We start from the raw sequence: 23,064 nt of genomic DNA, 5'->3' as shown, positions 1-23,064 counted from the left end.
GTCCTCTGTTTTGGACATAACAAATAGAGGGCATTTAAATAATCATATATGGAGTTGGAATTTGAATCTTATATTCAAACCAACTTCATTTAAATCATAACTAGCTGCACTAGCTCAAATCACAGCATATTGCCATGTCATGATCATGCATCATATTGTCGCATATGGATTGATTGTGTTCTTCTCTATTACCGGTGGTTGTCCCCTCTCGATAGACGTTGTACCGACGCTATGATCGTTGACACTGATGAAGACCCAATGATATCTTCAGAAGTGCTAGGCAAGAAAAACCCCCTTGTTCATTCCGATACAATCTCACTCTCTCGCTCCTGCTCTCTTTTACTGCATTAGGACAACAACGATTCAACTGTTACATGTGCGATAGTTGAACCCTTTTCCTCTGCATGACCTGTCATTGCCACCATAAATAGATGAAACCCACTAGCATGAGTAGGAGTTGTTTGAGCCTAGATGTGCCTACACATTCATGTTTGTTTGTCATGCCTGCTACTGCTTAGAGTTGAGTCAGGTCTGATTCATCGGGGATGAATCAGAGGTGTGTAGACATGTCCTACTGTTGAGAGCTAAGTGTGTGAACATGGTTTGGTAAAGGTAGCGGTGAGAGGCCATGTAGGAGTACATGGTGGGTTGTCTCATTGAAGCCGTCCTCAGGAACTGAGTTCTGTGTTTGTAATCCATGAAACAGTTACTACCACGCATTGGGCCCGAAACCAATGGACCCTCTCGGCTTCTTGATCACCCTTGTCCTCTGTCCAGGAGTTGCAACTAGTTTCTGGTGTTTATAGGATATGTGTTGGCGTCCGTGTGTAGCGCTGACCCTAGGGGGTGGGCTATGATGCGGTAGATACACCGTGGCACGGTGTACCGGGCGCCCATTTGGTGTCTCGGGAACCCTGTTCACATCGTTCGGGGCCGTATGTGGAAACCTCGTCCGGACTCCCTGCGGATGGAACCTGGATAGGCGATAAACCTGGACTAGAGACTTGAGTGTTTAGGTAGGCCGTGGCCGACACCCTCGTTTGGCTTTCGCTTGAAGGTTGCCGAGTACATGTCGTGTAAACGTCGGTAAGTGGTGAGAGCGTGTGTGAAGAAGTACACCCCTGGAGGGTTAACATCATCTAATCGAATAGCCGTGTCCGCGGTAATGTACTTCTGGGTTGCCTATAACAGTTCGTAGACAAGTGAAAGTGGATACTCTAAAACTCGCAAGATAAGTGTGAGTGCTATGGATGGCCTTCTCATAGGGAGACGGAAGCGGATCCATAGTGGTGTATTGAATGGTGAATATGTGGACTCGTGTGCGCCACCTTAAAAGAGTTTCTTGCATTCGTAGTTCAGGATAGCCACTGAAGCAAAGCTGGCTTGCTGCAGTTAAACTCCACCACCCCCTTTATTGATACCGATGCATATGTAGATAGTTCTGATGTAAGTCTTGCTGGGTACATTTGTACTCACGTTTGCTTAATTTACGTTTTGTAGAGAGACTTCAGTCTCGCTAGTAGTTCCACGTGGACTCCGACGTTTAGCTTGATACCTCAGCTATGATCTTGTGCCCTTGGCAGGATCTGGTAGATAGTCAGGCTTCTTAGCCTTTTTCATTTGTAGATGTCTGTACTCAGACATGTTAAGCTTCCGCATGTGCTTTGATTTGTATGCTATGATTGTTGGGTCATGAGACCCATGTTTGTAATATCTCACTCCTCGAAGCCTAATGAATAAATACTTGAGACGTAGAGTTATGTTGTGATGCCATGTTGTATTTGCACATATCGAGCATATTGTGTGTATGATTGAAATGCTTGGTATGTGTGGGATCCGACAATCTAGTTGTTTATCCTTGGCAGCCTCTCTTATGGGGAAATGTAGTCTAGTGCTTCCATGAGCCATAGTAGTCCGCTATAGCCCGGTTCACCGGAGTCCTGTTAGCCCAGCACTACTGCTCAGGACACTTGACTGGCCCGGCATGTGTTTCATTTCGTTCCTATGTCTGTCCCTTCGGGGAAATGTCATGCGTGACATCCGGAGTCCTGCCTAGCCTGCTACAGCCCGGGTTCCCCGGAGTCCTGTCAGCCCAGTGCACAGCCCGGACTCACTCGATGATGACCGACATGCTCGATGTGATTCATGTATGCCTGTCAACATAGGTTAGTGCCGCTTTGGGTTCACGACTAGCCATGTCGGCCCGGGTTCTCTGTCATATGGATGCTAGCAACACTATCATATACGTGAGCCAAAAGGCACAAATGGTCCCGGGCCAGGTAAGGTGGCACCCGTGGGATTACCGTGCGTGAGGCCGCAAAGTGATATGAAGTGTTACATGCTAGATCGGTGTGACTTAGGATCGGGGTCCTGACAGCTTTGGTATCAGAGCCTGACTGCCTGTAGGATTACCAAGCCAAACTGGTCGAAGTTGTGTCTAGAAATACTTTAGTTATGTAGGGGAATTGATTGTGGAAGGTAACGGAAGGCTCTTTTTTACTCCTTTACCCTATGCCCTTCTGATCAGAGTCAACCTCTTCCTTTCTACGGGGATTAAGAACTAGGCTTCTCACCTTTCTATTAGGATCACATGTTACTAATCCGTAGACTTGTAGGATTGATGGATTCAATTCTCAGTTCAGTTTCTATTACTTGTGTATGTTCTTAGTTGGCCTCAGAACCTTGATATTGTGTTGTTAAGTGACTATGCAAATCCTTATGAATGTCTCAAATCTTTTTCTGAGCATTTACAGCCGCTATGCTGTCCGAGTCATCCCAGGTTTCTAAGTAGTCTGATTCATTTGCAAACCCCTTCCTCCTATTCCTGATGTCCATTTGGGCCAGATTAATAACACTAATAAGTGAGTTGAGGTACTCTGTTGCCTCGACATATATGTTGATTATTATGACCCTAGGTGTTTTAGGGAGTCACCTAGTAATCTAGCCATGTTTTGTGTTCTGGTGTGATTATTCTGGCCACCATTCTCGAAAGCATCCCGTGATGCCATTTAGTAGTAGGTATTCTAACTCTGGGTTCTTGAACCCAAGGTTCACCCTACTTACCTCATGTTGATAGTGTTGCTAGTTCCTTTAGGATATTAGTAACCTTTGCGACAGTCCTAGAGGTCTGTGGTATTTCTTTCTTCCAAATACCATGAACCATTAAGGCAGAAGTTCTTTGAACCAAAATATCACAATCAGAGTACTCGTGAGGAGTTCTCCATTCATAATTGTGATTCTGCCAGTTCTACCTTCCTGCATGGGTTATCTGGAAGAAACCTGTTTAACTTGGTTCGACATATTAATCTATGCATCCACAACTCAGAAAGATATACGTCCTCTTGAGTTGTCCCTCTTCCTTTGTATTTCGACCATCGTCTATCAATTGATAGTCAGGAGTAATTGTGCATATGTGTCTATCAATGCTTATTATTCTTGTGGTCCGTCAAGCCATTCTATTCCAGAATGACTAGGAGAAACAAGCTCCAGTACCTCATCCATTTCTAAGATTGGGTCAAAGCAGTTGTATTCCGCAGATCAAATGCAATCAAGCTTTTGATTCTGTTCTACCCTAAAGTATTACCCACTTTATGTCAAGAATATCGTGAGAATTGCACCATCTCTTATGAATTCTTGATGCAGTGGTACTTCTTGCCATCATTTTTCATTCCTCGGTCCCATGTTGTTGCAACCGGAATGCCGGCATGTGAACTATGATGTGTGAAATAAATACTCCTAGCAACTCCGTTGCTTGGTAGTTAATGGACATTAATATCTTTCTTAGTGTGCTGATTATTGAATCATCACCCTAAGGTTGATCGTGCTACCTAGCCTTACTTCTGGTGCACTCTTCGATCAATGAGTTAGGATTATTCAACCCCTTTCTTATTTGATCATATCATCTTGCCTCGAAAGCAAGATTGTTCTCGAGCATAGTAAGATATCGGTGGTTCGTGATATTCCGAATATCTTCTCGGAAGTATTACCAGGTTGACACCTGACCGCTATGTTGAGTTCGTGATCAAGTTGGTTTCTGATAAACCACCCCTTCTCCAAGAATCTGTGTTGGGTACCCCTGAGCTAGTTGGTTAAGCTAAACAACAACTTGGAGAGTTGGAAGATACAAGGCTTTGCCGAATTTGGTTCTTTCTGAAGGGATATCTTTGTGTTTGTGTGTGTTGAAGAAAGATGATATCTTCACCAATTGGTCCTCGTGATCAGTTGTTGGATCTATTGTCTTGTCAAAACTTTGAATTGAGTATGGGCTATCATCAAGTCAAATCAGAACCAATGATGTTCGTAATGTTGTCTTACTCGTGGTTGATCCCTCGAGAATACACCATTACATCTTTTGGTCTGACCAATGCTATTACCGTGTTCACATGATGGTGGAAGTCTAGTGATGTGGAAATTCCGATGAGTTGTTGTTGAGCCCATCAACAGCATTTTGTCTCCCCCATGATTCATGTTGAACATCAACCTAGTGTTGAAAACTTGTAAGCAATGCCTTCGTGTCCCGTTCATGAAGCATATGTTGGTGTAAGAAGTGAATTCCTCTAATTCATGTGTGTTGATGTAAGTTGTCACCGTGAGTTCGAGAAAGCTTGTTTCTGTTCCTCTGGAATCATCCCAAGTCAACCATGCAAGTGCTAAGTATTCTATGGTCTGATAGACTGATCATCTTCATTCCATACGTATCCCTAGCACACCAAGCCACTGATTGACTTGTTCAGGGAGAAGTTCTCCATAAGAGCTAATCATATGACTTTTGCAAGGACTTCGATATCCTTGATGATGGTTCCCAACCAGGTCTCGGTAGTGTTTCATTGTAAGACTACCATGTGGTCATGCTTGTCTGGGACAGCGTGTTCACATGTGTTTAGCAGAACTAGCTCATGTTTTGGAGCTTACAACCATAGTCCATTTCCTGAGAATCTCGCAATGTCATCTCATCGATTTGTGTTGCAAATTTTCATTTCTTTCTAGACTCGATGAGTCTGTAATATCCTGACACCAACCAAATCTGAATCTCAGGCAGATGTGATGGTTGGGACATTTTCCCAAGAGCTATAATATTGGTCTCTCTGTAACCCGGTAAAGTGGATGTCGTGGCCAACACACCCAGCCGGAAGACCTATTATTGTAGTATCTTGATTGAGTAAGTTGGCCACCTCCCCATAAGGATTACGTAGGATTTACTCCAGTAGTTATTCCTTATGGATTCCTGAGCTCCCGGAGTCTGACCTGCTACTTGATGTCCTAGATACCAAACCATTTCAATGAATGGGTTAGGCTTGCACATCAAGGAGAACATTAGAAGTGGAGCGCTAAATGTCTCTCGGTTGATCATCCAAATTTTGATCCCTTGGCCTCGCTAAGGTGAAATCTGAGAAAGTGTTATCTTTCTTTGCATCTGCATCTTCCACCTTTATTCATCATGGTAGCATGTTGTGTTGACAGGATCCTTGACACGGATATTGGTAAAATCTTGATGAATACGGAAATGCTCAAGTTCTTGAGAGCACGCGTAAGCACTAGGATTTATCGTCGACATTAACTGGGATCCGTTCTCAGTTTCTTCGATTATGCCATAACCTTTCAAACAGTGGAATCTCTCTCTACTGTTGGGTTTCTCCCCAGTTACTAGAATCATTCCCAGCATTTGCATTTTGTTCCCAGCTTGCACCGCCATTGTGTCATCCTACTACGGACTACCCTTCTCAGTAATTACTGATCAGGATCATCTTCAAAGTGGTCCTACCACGGGTTCCATCCATTTCAGATGATAAGCAAATCATCCATCGCGTTTTCTTCAGCAAGGTAGTCCACATCATCCATCCTAGTCCGAGTATGCCATTTGTTCGAGCTATTTCAAATGATCAATTGTAAATTGCCTTAAGCTGGTATGAAGAGTTTCAATGATTTATGGATCAAAAGTAATTCTTTTTGCCACTTAAGGGAACAGTTCAACGAGTCACCTTCTCCGAGGTGCCCTGTTATGGGTTCATGACAATTATCTCCTCGCAACTTTGAAACCTTGCACCACCTTACTCAAGCGTGGAATTGCTACCTACCAACTTGAATCCTCGTCGTCCGATTTCCATCACCCTGATGTGAACTTTGTGTCTCAATTGGAGAGATATTCCTATGTCTCACTCCATGAGTTGATCCTGAGTTGTTCGATCTTCGAGAAGATCGATCCTTCTAGAAGTTTTCCCTTCCCTCTCGTTGTCATGTTGGTTGGAGTTCTCAGAGCAAGACATCGAGACAAAGATGGTGATCGAATCAATGTTCTTATGAAGTGCAACTTGGATCGTGAAGATTGGGTTAAGTTTGCGTCCCCCTTCATCTTACCCTACGCTTGAATCTCGGGACGAGATTCTTGTTTAGTGGGGGTGAGTTGTCACAACCCTAGAATTGTTTGCAATAGTCGCATAAGAGAGCATCCATGCATCATGTCTAATTTCTGAAAGTTGAATTGAGGTTTGTTGAAACCCTCAGAAATCAGTTCAAAAATAACCAACTTTAAAAATCTTCTCAAATGAGTCCAATAAAATGTTCTTGTTATTCCATAGAATTATTGGCAAGAGCAAAAATTCAAACCAATATTTTTATGAGCTCAGAAACATTTATTTTGGCCATTTGAATTAATGCAATAATTATTTGCTTTGGATTTATATTTAATATATATTAAATATAACTTCAATAATTCTGGAAGTTTGTGAGTGGCTTTATATATATTTTAGCAAGCCATATAATAACCTACAGAATTTATGAAAATGATTTAGTGGATAAAACTAAATCAAAACCGAGAGGAAATAAAGTAGAAAACAGTAATTAAAATAGAAAACAGAGAAGGAGGGAGTACCTGGGCCTTACCTGGCAGAAGAGGCCCAGCCCACCAGGGGCTGAGTGGTCTTCTTCCTCCTGCCAGGAGGACAGGCAGGTGCGTGGCGAGCGCGCCGACGACGCCTTGCCACCTCCTGCTTCAGCCGCACGACCCCGGCCCTCCAGACGTGCCACGGAGACGCCCAACGCTCCCTCTCGCTTCCCCTCCTCTCCCTGGACCTCACTCCCCTCTCTGCTCTCTCTCTCTCTCTTTCTCGCGACTGAGCGAAGCTCGTCGCCGCCGACGTGCACCACCGCGGCCACCGACCTCCCCATGCCCATCCGGATATGCCACGAGCTCCACCTCGACCCCCGCATCCTCTGCACCATGCCATGAGCCGCCAGGAGCTCCGTGACGACGTCCCCGACCCCTTCTTCCTCCTCGTGTCGCCGGAGATCCCCTTCGCCGCCCGCTTGCTCCGACGCTTCCCCGAGCCATCCGACACCGCCAAACGACGCGCTGTGAGCCCCGACGCCTTCCCCCCTGTTCTCCCTCGCTTGTTCGTCCCCTAGCCATACTTGCCACCGCACTCGTGAGCTTCCCGCCACCATCCATGTCATCGCCGAGCCTAGAGCTCTATTCACCCGAAGCCGAGCACGTCTGCGTGCTCAGCAGCCCCCCCAGGAAGCGAACGCCACCACCCAAGCCTCCCGCCGTGCACCCTAGCCTCGTCCCGCTCGAGACCGTGGCTCCGGCCGCCGCCAAGCTCCCCGCCGACGGCGTTACCAGCCACCCCGCGACCAACGGCCTATGTGGTTGGATGCGGCGCACCTTCAACTACCCGTAGATGCAAACTACGTGCAAAATCGAGCCCCGTAGCAGGTTTCTGGCGAACATCCGCCGCTGATCTGGTCGTCGCCGGCCTAAGTCTGACGAAGATGACGTGGCGACGTTATTAGCGGCTAATCCCCTAGTTAGCAGCCTAGCAGACACTGACAGCGGGCCCCACCAGAGGGTCAAACCCCAGTCAGCGCTTGATTTGACCGTGGGTTAGACCCTGTGTCAATGACACGTGGGTCCCACCAGTCAGGTTTGACCCTGGTCAATTCGGCTGACCTGCTGACGCAGTAGTGACACAATCCTGATGTCATTAATGATTTTCTAGATTTAAATAATCCAGAAAATTAGCAAAACTTCTAAAAATCATAAAAATTCAACCGTAACTCCAAATAAGATAAATTATATATTAAAAATTATCAGAAAAATTCAAGGAATCCATCTGTACCATTTTCATGCATGTTTGAACAATGTTTGTCCTCTATTTTGGACAAAATAAATAAAGGGCATTTAAATAATCATATATGGAGTTGGAATTTGAAACTAGTATTCAAACCAACTTCATTTAAATAATCATATATGGAGATGCATTAGCTCAAATCATAGCATATTGCCATGTCATGATCATGCATCATATTGTCGCATATGCATTGATTGTGTTCTTCTCTATTGCCGGTGGTTGTCCCCTCTCGATAGACGTTGTACCGACGCTGTGATCGTTGACACTAATGAAGACCCAATGATATCTTCAGAAGTGCCAGGCAAGAAAAACCCCTTGTTCATTCCGATACAATCCCACTCTCTCTCTCCTGCTCTCTTTTACTGCATTAGGACAACAACGATTCAACTGTTACATGCTGCGGTAGTTGAACCCTTTTCCTCTGCATGACCTGTCATTGCCACAGTAAATAGATGAAACCCACTAGCATGAGTAGGAGTTGTTTGAGCCCTGATGTGCCTACTCATTCATGTTTGTTTGTCATGCCTGCTACTGCTTAGAGTTGAGTCAGGTGTGATTCATCGGGGATGAATCGGAGGTGTGTAGACATGTCCTACTATTGAGAGCTAAGTGTGCGAACATGATTTGGTAAAGGTAGCGGTGAGAGGCCATGTAGGAGTACATGGTGGCTTGTCTCATTGAAGCCGTCCTCAAGAACTGAGTTCTGTGTTTGTGATCCATGAAACAATTACTACCATGCATTGGGCCCGAAATCAATGGACCCTCGCGGCTTCTTGATCACCCTTGTCCTCTGTCCAGGAGTTGCAACTAGTTTCTGGTGTTTATAGGATATGTGTTGGCGGCCGTGCGTAGCGCTGACCCTAGGGGTGGGCTATGATGCGGTAGATACACCGTGGCACGGTGTACCAGGCGCCCGTTTGGTGTCTCGGGAACCCTGTTCACATCGTTCGAGGCCGTATGTGGAAACCTCGGCCGGACTCCATGCGGATGGAACCTGGATAGGCGATAAACCTGGACTAGAGACTTGAGTGTTTAGGTAGGCCGTGGCCGACACCCTCGTTGGGCTTCCGCTTGAAGGTTGCCGAGTACATGTCGTGTAAACGGCGGTAAGTGGTGAGAGCGTGTGTGAAGAAGTACACCCCTTCAGGGTTAACATCATCTATTCGAATAGCCGTGTCCGCGGTAATGGACTTCTGGGTTGCCTATAATAGTTCATAGACAAAGTGAAAGTGGATACTCTAAAACTCGCAAGATAAGTGTGAGTGCTATGGATGGCCTACTCGTAGGGAGACGGAAGCGGATCCATAGTGGTGTATTGAATGGTGAATATGTGGACTCGTGTGCGCCACCACAAAAGAGTTTCTTGCAGTCGTAGTTCATGTTAGCCACTGAGTCAAAGCTGGCTTGCTGCAGTTAAACTCCACCACCCCCTTTATTGATAACGATGCATATGTAGATAGTTCTGATGTAAGTCTTGCTGGGTACATTTGTACTCACGTTTGCTTAATTTATGTTTTGCAGAGAGACTTCAGTCTCGCTAGTAGTTCCACGTGGACTCCGACATTTAGCTTGATACCTCAGCTACGATCTTGTGCCGTCGGTAGGATCTGGTAGATAGTCAGGCTTCTTAGCCTTTTTTATTTGTAGATGTCTGTACTCAGACATGTTAAGCTTCCGCATGTGCTTTGATTTGTATGCTATGATTGTTGGGTCATGAGACCCATGTTTGTAATATCTCGCTGCTCGGAGCCTAATGAATAAATACTTGAGTCGTAGAGTTATGTTGTGATGCCATGTTGTATTTGCACATATCGAGCATATTGTGTGTATGATTGAAATGCTTGGTATGTGTGGGATCCGACAATCTAGTTGTTTATCCTTGGTAGCCTCTCTTATGGGGAAATGTAGTCTAGTGCTTCCATGAGCCATAGTAGTCTGCTACAGCCTGGTTCACCGGAGTCCTGTTAGCCCAGCACTACTGCTCAGGACATTTGACTGGCCGGCATGTGTTTCACTTCGTTCCTATGTCTGTCCCTTCGGGGAAATGTCACGCGGTGACATCCGGAGTCCTGCCTAGCCTACTACAGCCCGGATTCCCCGGAGTCCTGCCAGCCCAGTGCACAGCCCGGATTCACTCGCTGATGACTGACATGCTCGATGTGATTCATGTATGCCTGTCCCCATAGGTTAGTGCCGCTTTGGGTTCACGACTAGCCATGTCGGCCCGGGTTCTCTGTCATATGGATGCTAGCCACACTGTCATATACGTGATCCAAAAGGCGCAAACGGTCCCGGGCCAGGTAAGGTGGCACCCGTGGGATTACCGTGCGTGAGGCCACAAAGTGATATGAAGTGTTAGATGCTAGATCGGTGTGACTTAGGATCGGGTCCTGACAGACTATGAAGTCGTCCATGGGGGCCGGGCAAGAAATGAGGAAGGGCAGCAAGACAACCACCGCGGCGAGGGCGGGCGAGAAGACGAAGAATCTTGAGGACATGATCACGATGGTGATGCCAGACATGATGGTGAGGAAGATCAAGACGAAGGGCATGATCATGAAGATGAAGATGCCGGATCAGACGACGATGGACCATCGATGGGCTGGGTGCAGGACCCTCATATTCAAGAGCTGATTCTCAAGTAGACGGATAATGCAAGAGTTGCCGCCCAAGAGAAAGCCAAGCTGGATCAACTGGAGATAGACGCGGTTACTCCATTGTATGTAGGATGCAGGCCCAAGGATACCCGCCTGAAAGTAACGCTCATGGCTCTGGATATGAAGGTAAAACACAAAATGACCGACGCATGCTTCGACAAGAACATGTCATTCTAGCACGAACGTCTTCCCAAGGGGAACAAGTGCCCGACCAGTTTCGAGGAGGCGAAGAAAATCGTGTGTCCTCTGCATTTACCGCACGTGAAATACCATGTGTGCATGAACAATTGCATCATTTATCGGGACGAGCACGCGGAGTCTACCATATGTCTGGTGTGCGGCGTCACTTGATACAAGAAGAGGAAGAAAGCTCCTCGAAAAGTGGTGTGGTACTTTCTGATCACTCCTCGTCTGCAGCGATATTTCATGAACCCTAAGCTAGCAAAGCTTCTGCATTGGCACGAGGATAGGGAGGAGAAGAAGCGAGAAGATGACGGAAATGATCCGAAGATAAATAAAAAAGACAAGATGCCGAGTCACCCTAAGGATGCGAGCCAGTGGCAAGCATTGAACTTCGAACACCCAGAATTTGGGGACGATCCAAGGAACATCGTGCTGGGCGCGAGCACCGATGGAGTCAATCCGTTTGGCAGCCAGAGAAGCACACGTAGGACCTGGCCTGTGTTTGTGTGGATGTACAACCTTCCCCCATGGTTGTGCATGAAGAGGTAGTACATTCACATGAGTATGATAATTGAAGGGCCGAAACAACTAGGGAACGACATCAATCTGTATCTGGGGCTGCTGAAAGAGGAGCTAGACACGCTGTGGAAAACGCCAGCCAATACGTGGGACGCCGCAGAGAAAGAATATTTCCCTATGAGAGCTGCGACGGTGCATGACTATCTCGGTTACGGATATCTCGCGGGGTAGGTGGTCCACGGATTTTCTGGATGCGTCAGGTGCATGGATGACACAACGTATTGCCAGCTAGATAGAGATCCTGGGTCTTTGAAAACCGTGTTGATGGGACATCGAAGGTGGCTTCGCGACAATGACCCATGGAGAAAATGCAAGGATCTGTTCGATGGTGAAACCGAACCCCGAAGACGCCCGCGTACGAGGAGCGGCGAGGAAATAGACGAGCTTTTGAAAAATTGGAAATATTGCCCACTGCCGGGAAAGAAGCAAAAGGCGCCAGAGCCACTGCTGAAGGTATGGAAAACGAGGTCTGTTTTCTGGGAATTGCCGTACAGGAAGATCCACCGTGTTCCTCACAGCCTTGATGTCATGAATATCATGAAGAACATGTGCGAGAGTCTGCTTGGTACCCTACTCAACATGCCAGAGAGGACCAAAGATGGGCCGAAAGCAAGGGCAGACTTGAAATCAATGGGCATCAGGGAGGAGCTTCACGCTAGATGATGATGATGATGATGAGGCGAAGCAGGACACGGAAAGTCGTCGCAAAGGCAAAAAGGCCAAGAAGACCGGAAATGACTACCCTCCCCCGTGCTTCACTCTAAGTCAGGAGGAGATCGAGCAGTTTTTCACCTGCCTCGTAGGAGTAAAACTTCCTTATGGTTACGTAGGGAAGATAAGCAGATACCTAGACTCAGCGAAGCAGAAGTTCAGTGGGATGAAGTCTCATGACTGTCACGTGCTGATGACGCAGATACTTCCAGTTGCAATCCGTGGGATCATGGACGCGCACGGCCGTGAAACGCTATTTGGCCTATGCAACTTTTTTGACGTCATCTCTCGGAAGTCGGTTGGCATGAGGAAACTCAGAAGGCTACAGGAAGATATCATGGTGATACTATGCGAGCTTGAGATGTACTTCCCGCCCGCATTCTTCGATGTTATATTGCATCTGCTGGTCCATATCATGGAGGATATCATCCAACTCGGGCCGACGTTCCTTCACAGCATGATACCGTTCGAAAGGATGCATGGTGTCATCAAAGGATACATTCGCAACATGTCACATCCAGAGGGAAGCATAGCCAGGGGCTTTCTGACCAAAGAGTGCATCTCCTACTACACGAATTATCTAGGCATCGAGAACCCCGTTGGTCTGCCCGTCAACAGGCACCTCGGCAGGCTTGCTGGATGGGGTCACCGCGAGGGTCGCCGCGAAATGCATGCTGACTTCGAGGGTCGACTCGCCGACTTTGAAACAGCAAACCTAGTCGCGCTACCACACATAGACGTGGTCGATCCTTGGGTGGTAGAGCACAAAACCTTTATTGAGAAGACGTACAATTACCGAGGCCAACGGAGGACGAACAGAGATATAATCAAAGAGCACAAATCATGTTTCACGCGTTGGTTCAAGGAGAAGCTTCTATCGTACCCTTTGCATGAGGATTCTTCCGCGGAAGAAAAACTCTTATTCGCCTTGTCACAAGGCGTCGAGCACAACCTGATGACCTATGAGGCGTATGATATCAGCGGCTACACATTCTACTCAGAGGACAAGGACATGAAGAGTGATTGTTATCAGAACTCTGGGGTAACGAGTGAATCCTACACCGGTAACGACAAGGACAGATATTACGGAAGGATCAAGGAGATCTGGGAGCTGAGCTACACTGGAGAGAAGGTCCCGATGTTCCGTGTTAGATGGGCCAAGAGCGTCATAAAAGAAGACCGGTATTTCACCACCATGGTTATAACCGAAGCCAAATCCAAGACCACGGGCGCAAACGTCACCGCGAAAAATGAGCCATGGGTACTGGCTTCCCAAGTGGACCAATGCTTCTTCATTACCGACCCGTCAAAGCCCAGTCATGTTGTCGTGAGGAGAGGCAAAAGGAAGATCATCGGAATGGATGGAGTCGCCAATGAGCAAGACTTCGAAAAGTACGGCGACCCGAAGATGGAACATGACGACGACGATGAAGTGCCATACACCACAAGAAGAAGCAGGACCACCCTACCTAAAGGACGTCCGTTCAACAGAAGAACTCCATTTGCGAAAAAGAAGGGCAAGAAGATTGTGAAAAGATTGCTAGCTAATATCGATTGTATTTAAATCGTAGTCTTCATTTCTCGATTGTATTTTGACATTTTGAAATGATATTTCTTCTGTTCTAGTCCTCATGAATATTGAATTTGTTAATATTTTTTGAACTCATGAATATTTTTAAATTTCATGGGAAACTTTTTGAATTCATGAATATTCTTCAAATTTGATGATATTTGTTCATATTCGTAAATGTTTTACCAATTCACAAATGAATGCAACTAAAAATCCAAAAAATGTTGATGATATTTTTAAATAACAAATTTGATGATATTAAAAAAAACAAATTTGATGATATTTGATGATATGTTCTGTTCTAGTCCTCATGAAAATAAAAAATTTGATTAAAAAAATAAATTATTAGATGCAACAAAAAATAATGAAAAAAAGTTACTAATGGCGCACTAGAGGAGGGTGCGCCATTGCTATCAGAAAAAAAAGTTACTAATGGTGCACCAGAGGATGGTGCACCATTGCTATCAGTGTTTTTATGGCGCACCCCTAGATGATGCGCCATTACTAACAGTCCCCCCTCTAGCTGGATACCCCTTCGCCCGATCCCCCTTCCCTCTCCCTTGCCAGATCCCCCTTCCCTCCCTTGCCACACCCGCTCCGACGACCCCCGCGCCCGCTCCACACCCGCTCCGGCTCCCCTGTTGGATAAGGCCGACCAGACCCCTGTGCAAACCCTAGCACCTCCCCACTTCCCCTCCCCTCGCGCTGCTTCACCCGACTAGGTCGTCGCCGTCATCGCATCGTCCCCGCACCCCACCAAGGAGTCCAGGAGCTCTGCAGTGTTCTTCTACGTCATCTATGGCCACCCGTTCGAGCTCGATGACTGTGCATCATGCGGATCGAGGTCTTTTTTCACCTACGGCCACTGCATCCTCACCGTCGATCCGCGTCACCTCGTCAACCCCGGCCCCGCACAAGCTCGCCATCGTCTTCCTCTCGGTGACCTGCACCGGTTCCCATTCCCCCCTTCGATTTCGTCTCAGTAGACTATCGCACCACCGCGCCCTAGCTCCTGGTTGCTGCCCCCCATGGCCGTGCTCCCCTCGGCCCCTGGCCGCGCCCAGGCGCGCTCACCGCACCACGACAGCGCCTCCACTACGCTCGGGCCGCGCCCAGCCTTGTGTTCCTGCTGCTTGACTAATTGAACACCTGCTGTTGCTACTGTGGGACAATGTTCCTTCTTTTCTTCCTGATGTTGCTATTTCCATTGAAGTACTCACATGTGTTCTAGATGAGCTGCTGCTAGTTAGTTCCCCTTAGACTACATTCTAGATTGCATAGCATAACTCCAGAATTTTGTCATTGCACACCTACGCATATATTTCTGTTGTGAGCATAACTCCAGAATTTTTTTATCTGTGATTCGTATTGGGTTAAAAACTGGAGTGACTGTGGCTGTAATCTGAACTTGGTTCGGTTAAAAACTGCACTGTCAAATCTGGACAACAAGCTTTTATCTGAAAAATGAGTTAGCTAGGCCCAGAATTTTGAGTTGGACCCTTTACATAAGTTTTAGATAAAGTTTCAAGGTTTCTTTATAGTATTTATTTGTGTCGTTTGGATGTACGGTTTGAGAGCAGCTATCAGTTTAGTTTGCTGTCCCGAAATATATGTTCCTGGGTACAGTATTTTGAGGTGGTATTAAAGTAAAGTTACAACATGAAAATTTTAGAGGCTGTTCTGTAGATACTTAAAATACATATCACTTGTTAGGTTTTTTCGGTATATTAAATCCTATGAAATTATCAAAGTGGGCTGTACTATGTTGGACATAATTTTATGTTTGGACTTGGGTGAATGTAACCAGACTTATACTCTCAGATTTCGTCATAGTTGATGGTGTGAGGACTTATAATGTGATAAAGTATATACGTTGTTGCAACACCTCCATATGAAAGTAGAGGCACATTGTGGTGCTAGTTTGCTGGGTTTTGTCTCCGACCATCGTGTCGTGATGATTTTGCAGGTACCCCGAGAGGACCTTGAGTTTACCAGAATGTAGATTAACTTCTGTTCCAGCAAATTCTGGTACTCCATATTTCCTATTTTCAGCAAAGGTCATGCTGAAATTTTCCGTGAATTTAGGATGACTTTGCTAAAAATAGGACGTATGGGGTACTTACGACTAATGCATGGGCCGGGGTATCTTAGTACTTAATTAAGTAGGATCAACTGCCTCCTGTGTTATGCATGGGCCTCAGCGTCGACAAACCCTAAATGATAAAACCTTGGCTTTTAGAGTGCCTCGGTGTCGATAAAAACCTAAATGATGAAAGCTTAGGCTATTAGGGTGCCTCGGCGTCGACAAACCCTAAATGATAAAAGCTTAGCTTTTTGGATGCCTCGGTGTCGACAAACCCTAAATGAGGAGACCATGATCTTGTTCCTTGACAATAACCAACTTTTTGACCAATTTTTTTCCTATTTAGAGCGAAACATGGCCCACAATGATGACGCCGGCGGTTTGGGCAGGGCATTCTGGGAGCTGTCCCAGGAGATGGAGGAAGAACCTCACCGCTATGAGGACGCCGCGGAAGACACCGATCCCGACTTCACAACCCCTAGTGGCGTCGGGGATAACACCACTGATGGTGCTGCCGAGGATGCCACCACTGATGATGGTGGCGCATGCACAGATGGTAGCCAACCGAAGATGCAACGGAAGGACCGGCGCCCGAACGTGCTCGGCACCGTCAAGGAGGAATTTACTGAAGTGTCCTCCAAGGGGCATCCAACGACACCCAAAGAAATAGTTAAGGGGTACGCGGGACAGCTCGGGTGCATTCTCCGGAGCACCGTCTCGATCAACACCGAGAATCTAAGGCATCGTGACCGAGGGAATTTGCACAACCTCCTCTTCACGAAGCTGTACGAACGATACAAGTTCCCCGGTGGCTTCGCAAACACATGCCTCTCAGGGAATAAAGTGGACAGTGCCGCTCTCACGAAGATGAGCAAGGCCCTGGCTACTTGCAGAGCCTCAGTGAAGAGCATGATTGAAAAAGGTGATAGTTATGTGAAGATCAAGGAGAAAAATCCTTCGATCAGCGAAGATGACTACCGGGAGTTCAAGATCAAGTGCGAGATCAACGCATCTGCGGAATCAAGTCAGTGGGGGGAAAGAGATGCGGGACTTGAACTTAGGGTCCACAAACTCGGTCCTGGCGGTTACAGAGTGGACGAACCTATATGGGACAAGGAGGACGCGGAACGTGCCGAGCAAGGCCTACCGCCCCTCTTCGAGAAATACTGTGACAAGCATACTAGGAACTATGTCAGGGCCCGGTACAATATTGACCTGGTAACCAAGGAGCTTACCACGGATCTGAAGACCAAGGCGCCTGAGCGTGTTCTGGTAAGGAATACACCCCCGCGTAATTAGCTCCATATGGTTGCATTCTAATTAATGAAGACAAATTTCTAAATGGTTCACGATCCTTCCACGGGACACTAAAAGCAGTAGCGCGGGGTCATCTCAGAGCTCCCCTTTCGACACCCCTTTAAATAGGGCGTTGAACGTAATGAAAAACAAGGATAAGCTCAGTAAGCCGACGTCAGCTGGTCGTGTGGCCAGCAAAGGCTTGTCCACGAAATGGTCGGAGTACTATACCGCTGGGCGAAAGGAGAGACAGACCAGCTTGGAAAGCCAGGAGCGCGAGGTTCAACAACTCAAGGGACAAGTGGCGCGGATTCCGGAGATCGTCGAAGAGCAAGTGAGAGACCAACTGGGAGCGATGATCACCGCCATTATGCCTACCTTGGTTTCTGGGCTGCAGGCGTGGATTGCGGGCGGCCAACAAGGGCCGCCCTCGATTCCCAGCTTCAGGGGCAACAACTCGCGCAACGCGCCGGCGGCACCATTGGTGTCTCCGGCGGAGGCGGCATTGGTGTCTCCCGCGGCGGCGCTGGCATTGCAGCTTAATACGCCCAGGTGTGGGAAGAATATGCCGGCTGGCACCTCGGCAGCAAGCGGCCCCTCCGTCACTTGCACGCCCGCCCTTGGCGGTGCCTCAACATTAGCCGAGCTCGACGCCATCACGGTAACTAATTAAGCCTCTCGGCCGATGACTTCATCTCCTTGCCTTTGACTGGGCATCCCTGATGCCCTACATGTTTTCACAGGGCGCTGCCGACGTTCCGTGCACTCTCCTACACTTCGTGAATGACCAGTTGGTCGATGTCGCCAAGGGCAGAATCGTTCAACTGGGCAGCCGCGTGTTCCACGGCAATCAGATGCCACCCACCTTTTATAGGGTTCAACTGGTTCGGGTGCTGCCAGGCTTCGACGACATGTTACCTCCGTATCGACCCCATGGGGCTGACGAAGATGATGTGACACTACTAGGGAAAAGCTTATACGCAGACGCTTACTAGTAGCGAGGGTTTATAACCCTCGCTACTGCTACTTACTAGCAGCGCGGGTTTTTACCCCTCGCTACTACTAAGTTGATAGTATTAGCGCGGGTTTTTAACCCTCGCTACTGCTAAGCGGTCTCTACCGTGCCCCCGGGGACATGCCATAGTAGTAGCGAGGGTTATAAACCCGCGCTACTACTAAGTTGATAGTAGTAGCGTGGTTTTATACCCCTCGCTACTACTAAGTACGAGGTAGGTGAAGTCCCCATATCCTCGGCCGAATCCCTCCTCTGTCCCTCACTCTCCCCCTCTCTCTCCATAGGCTCTCCCATGTTGCTGCACACCTCCTCCTCCATGCATGGCGCCAAAAGAGGGAGGCCGCCTCGCGCCACTGGCGTCCCGAAGCTTGCTGGTCTTCCCCGCATCTGCATGCCACCACGACAGACCACCTCACCACCAACGACGAGCCCCGGTGCGCCCTCCATCTCATTCTTTTCTTCCTTGTTTCTCTTTTCCCTCTCCATGTCCCTCCGATTTTACTCACCTCCCATGCCCATGCCTGCGTAGGTTGTCGACATGGCCAACGAGGAGCTCTCTGCCTTGGCCATGAAGAGGACCCTCACACCATCGTCTTGCACTCCTCTCCACTGGATCCGGTCCCACTACAACAGTCCTCGCTGGATCCGGTCTCCGTTGCCCGTCCGCACCTCCGGCGACCCTTGTCGTCGCTGGATCGAACCATTGACACCATTGACAACATGCACGTGGTCAAGATTTTTTTTCTTTTTGAAATTAATAGTAGTAGCGCGGGTCACAGTCATGCGCTACAGATAGTTAGTAGTAGCGCGTGTCGAACCCGCGCTACCACTAACACACGTACTAGTAGCGCGGGATGCACTATGCTACTACTACTGGTTAGCTGTAACGTCGTAGTAGTAGCGCAGGCACCCGCGCTACTGCTAGGCTTTTTCCTAGTAGTGTGATGACCCTTAGCGCCTGCATAAGCTGGCCCATGCTTTGGCCGAAGAGCCAGATTCGTTTGGGGGCGGGGGACACCACCCCGCAGACAACATCGCCAGTCGTGCCAGCGCCAAGCCATGGCAAGACCCCTGCAACGCTACCGGACATGTCGGACATGGATATGGCACATGATCCGGACATGCATATGGCACAGGATACGGACGACGCCGACGACGACAACGACGGTACATTTACCAACGTCGATAAGTACATCAACGAACATGGGTACGGTGACGAATTCTTGGGGCCTCCTTCTCAAGAACCCAACCCTACAAAAGACGATCTAGCTAGTACCACGGAGAAACCCAGTTGCAACAGGCGTCGTCTGGCGTTCAGTTCTCAGGAGACGCCTCTAGCTGCCGCCTTCACCGACCCTGAGATAGCCGAGGTGCGAAATATTATCAGCCCCAACACACTCAACAAGGCTGTCTATGAGCAGAACTAGATCCCATTACAGTAGAAGAAGAAGGGACGGAAAAGAAAGAGTAACAAGGGTGGGAGCCAGCCGGCACCGAGTACGATCCATGCTCAGGACGGGCCACCTTCACCTAAGGATATCTCGAGGAGGGTGCATGTGGCGGGTAGGCCGATGCTACCGACTAATCTTCTCAATGCTACAACCGGCGCTATGCGGAGTCTGCATGACAGTGTTCTTTCTTTGGAGAAGCGGCATCTCCGAGAGAATGATGTGGCATACCCGGTTTTCATGGCCAGGGTGCCAGAGGGCAAAGGCTTTGTGGGTAGCGCCATCGAGTGTATGATCGTCCTACGGTTTGATGACATCTTCGCTATGTTTCACCTTCATCCGCTGCACTACACCTTCGTTCGGCTATTTTCGCTGAGTATGGAGATGCGGATCATTAGAGACAAGACCCCGGACATCGTGATAGTCGACCCCTTCTACATGCGTGCCAGGATCTTGGGCAGCGCTGGGGACCGACAAGTCGCGAGTTCATACCTCGAAGGCGTCATTCGACAAACCCAGATAAGGATAACTTCCTCGTGCCTTACATTCCCGAGTAAGTCATCCCCTCACCGCCCCGTAACATATGATTACTTAGATTTCGATCGTTTTTTTCCTAACATTCCGTGTTTTGTGCAGTGACACACATTGCACACTCATCCTCTTAAGCCCGAAATATTCCATGGCCACGTATTTCGACTCGGACCGTCAGTCGAAGAAAGACTACACAAATATCAAGAAAGTTTTTGATGATGTTCTCCCCGGCTACGCCAGATCTAGAGGCACCTTCAGCAGGCCAATTCGTAGGTACGGCAAGCACATGTTCGCCCACAAAACGACGTTCCCCTGCGTCAAGCAGCCGCCTGGCGGTGAGAAGGATGCCTACTACGCCCTCCGTCACATGCGGGCGATCGTACGAGATCATAATCACCTTCTCCTACCAAAACATCTCAAAGATTCGGCCGCAAGCTTGTCGTCAATCCAGGACGCGGACATCAGACAAGAATTCTTTCGCATCCAGTCAGAGTTTGCGGAAATCATCCATCACGATGTCCTTCATACCTCGGGGCAGTTCTACCTCAGATATCAACCGTCCAACAGTGAGATAGAAACAATGCTACAAATGCAGGCTGACAACGCCCGTGATTTCATGACCATCACGACAGACGGCGGCTTCATCCACGCTCCGGTCCCTGAGTGGAGTCGAAAGTAGTGATGCTATGTGTAGTTCTGAAATATCGATTAGCTCATGTTGTAATTAAACTTGAATGAACTTGTATGTCTCTTTGGTTTGGACAGTCGCTCAACTTATATGTAATCGATGCTATTTATTAGTAGGACCATGAATCATCCTATTAATGTCTTGCTTTTCTCTTCCGATCCTTTTGTTGCTTATGTATTGCTTATGTATTGCTTATGTATTGTCTGTGAATTGCTACTAACGTTTTGTTTGGCTAGTGCATAGTGATGCCGTTGTATGTCGTGTACAAGGGTAAGATTCCCAAAGTCTACGTTGACTGGGAGGAGTGTCGGAGACAGGTTCAGCATTTCAGCGGTAACAGTTACAAAGGGTACACAACTAGGGCGGAGGCGGAAGCTAGAGAGGAGGGAGTGGAGGAGAAACCACATGAAGACTAGTTTCATCGCGATGATGCTACTCGTGATGACCACAACTCCCTTCTACGTGATGGTACTTTAGATGATCGATATCGACTTGTAATGTGAAGACAAACTCGCTACTCGCGGTCTCGAGACTTGTAATGTTCTAACTTTGTTCGGTATTTTGAATTCGGAGACTAGGTAATATGATGAATTGTATTCAGAGACTAATCTTCTATTATATTCGATTAATCTCCTGTTGTTGTGTGGTGCTGTCTATATTCGGTGCAGTAATATATTTTGTAACTTGTGCAAATATCAGAAAAGAAAAAAAATTCTAATATTCATACTAGTGGCGCACCATACATCACATTAGTGGCGCACTACTGTAAAAATATTAGTGGCGCATTGTCTGTTAGTGCGCCATTAGTAACCCAGAGCAGAAGGTAAATATGGCCCCCTGGAGGCATACTAGTGGTGCACCATGGGACATAATAATAGCGCACTGCCTAGTGTGCCACTACTGTCTGATATACTAATGGCGCACCAGGGGTGCGCCGTTAATATTAATTACTAATGGCGAGATGATAGTGGCGCACCTGTAGTGTGCCATTAATGGCCAAAACAGGTGCGCCACTAACAAGCCTTTTCCTAGTAGTGCCGTAGCCCTACACTCCCGCGGTGAGGCTCGGCCTCCACCTCCCCTCTCTCCAGCACCGCCAGCGCGCGGTCGTCGCGCCCCGCGTCGTCGTCCCGTTCACCGCGCCATAGCACGGGCCATGCCCCGCTCGCCGCTCCTCCCGCTCACGCGCTGTGGCCGCTCGTCGCGCTCGCGCGCCCGCCCGCGGTGGCCTCAGCCGATGCACGCCGCGCACCACCGCGCCCCGGCCGCGCTCGCCGCGGCCTACTGCTCGCGGCCACCGCGCCATCCGCCGTCCCGCTTCGCGCCGCCTGCGGGCGCTCCCCACTCTGCAGCGCTTCTCCCACCGACCCCCTGCTCCTACTGCGCCCCGCTGCGACCCCCACTGTTGCTGCCTAGCGACGCCACGGCCGCCAACACGCGTGCGCCGCCTGCCGGCCTCGCCGTCCATGCCTGCCGCTAGCTTCTACTCTGCCGCCCGCGCCATCGCCCCGTCTCGCCTCGCGCCATAGCTGCTCGTCGCCCGCTGGCCCATGGCCGGCTCCCCCACCCCAGGCCCATCCCGGCTGACGCCTGCAGGCCCGCGCGCATGCGCGCCACTGCCAGCCTTCGCCTGCCTCTACTCTCTCGCCGGCCATGCTGGTCGTGCCCGCCGCCGGCGCCTCTGCAAGCGCGTGCAGCCACGGCTGGCCCGGGCCGGCGCCCAGTCGGGTGCACCCCCGCGGGCCAGCGCCCATTCGGGTGCACCCCCGCGGGCCAGCGACCATTCGGGCTGTGCCCGACGCCCGAACCCGTTATGGCCGTCTGGCCCAATGACATGTGGGACCTAGCCCTAGAACGTTTAATAAAAAAGAATTTTAAAGAATAAATTAACTTAATTAATTCTGATTAGATTAACTACTCATTTAATTAACCAGACTAATCTGCTAATTAAACTAATTAATTTAGTTAATTAGTTAGCAGAGTATGACATGTGGGACCCACACGTCAGTTTGACCCGGTCAACACCTCTATTGAATGCTGATGTCATGCTGACGTCAGCAAGCACTATTCTGGATAATGTTGAATTAAAATAATTAAATAAATGCTAAAAATTATTTAAATCTTTTAAAATCAATATAAAATAAACCATAGCTCGGATGGAAAAACTTTGTACATGA

The 23,064-nt window shown here is 48.4% G+C and overlaps 1 pseudogene; it reads left to right on the top strand.

Annotated features, from left to right (window-relative positions):
• The first annotated feature begins 17,347 nt into the window (after nucleotides 1–17,347).
• LOC147978169 (uncharacterized) lies at nucleotides 17,348–21,161 on the top strand (annotated as a pseudogene).
• Nucleotides 21,162–23,064: the final 1,903 nt, after the last annotated feature.

Source organism: Triticum urartu, chromosome 3A (assembly GCF_056163025.1).
Source record: "Triticum urartu cultivar PI428250 chromosome 3A, HENAU_Tu73, whole genome shotgun sequence".
In the NCBI taxonomy this organism is placed as follows: Eukaryota; Viridiplantae; Streptophyta; class Magnoliopsida; order Poales; family Poaceae; genus Triticum; species Triticum urartu.
Note: the sequence above shows the minus strand (reverse complement) of the source record. Positions and strands in the feature narration are given on the sequence as shown.